Raw genomic sequence first — 213 nt, forward strand, 5'->3', positions numbered from 1 at the left:
ATGATACATAACGACTCTCGGCAACGGATATCTCGGCTCTCGCATCGATGAAGAACGTAGCGAAATGCGATACTTGGTGTGAATTGCAGAATCCCGCGAATCAACGAGTCTTTGAACGCAAGTTGCGCCCGAAGCCATTCGGCCGAGGGCACGTCTGCCTGGGTGTCACGCATCGTTGCCCCAACCCCAAACACTTCTTATGATGTGTGGGGT

The 213-nt window shown here is 53.1% G+C and overlaps 1 non-coding gene across 1 annotated transcript; it reads left to right on the forward strand.

Moving 5' to 3' along the window:
- The first annotated feature begins 12 nt into the window (after window positions 1–12).
- On the forward strand, window positions 13–168 carry LOC118345773. The gene has a single exon (XR_004799252.1). It is a non-coding gene; the product is annotated as a 5.8S ribosomal RNA (ribosomal RNA).
- Window positions 169–213: the final 45 nt, after the last annotated feature.

This window comes from Juglans regia, unplaced genomic scaffold, assembly GCF_001411555.2.
Source record: "Juglans regia cultivar Chandler unplaced genomic scaffold, Walnut 2.0 Scaffold_4456, whole genome shotgun sequence".
NCBI classification, from domain to species: Eukaryota; Viridiplantae; Streptophyta; class Magnoliopsida; order Fagales; family Juglandaceae; genus Juglans; species Juglans regia.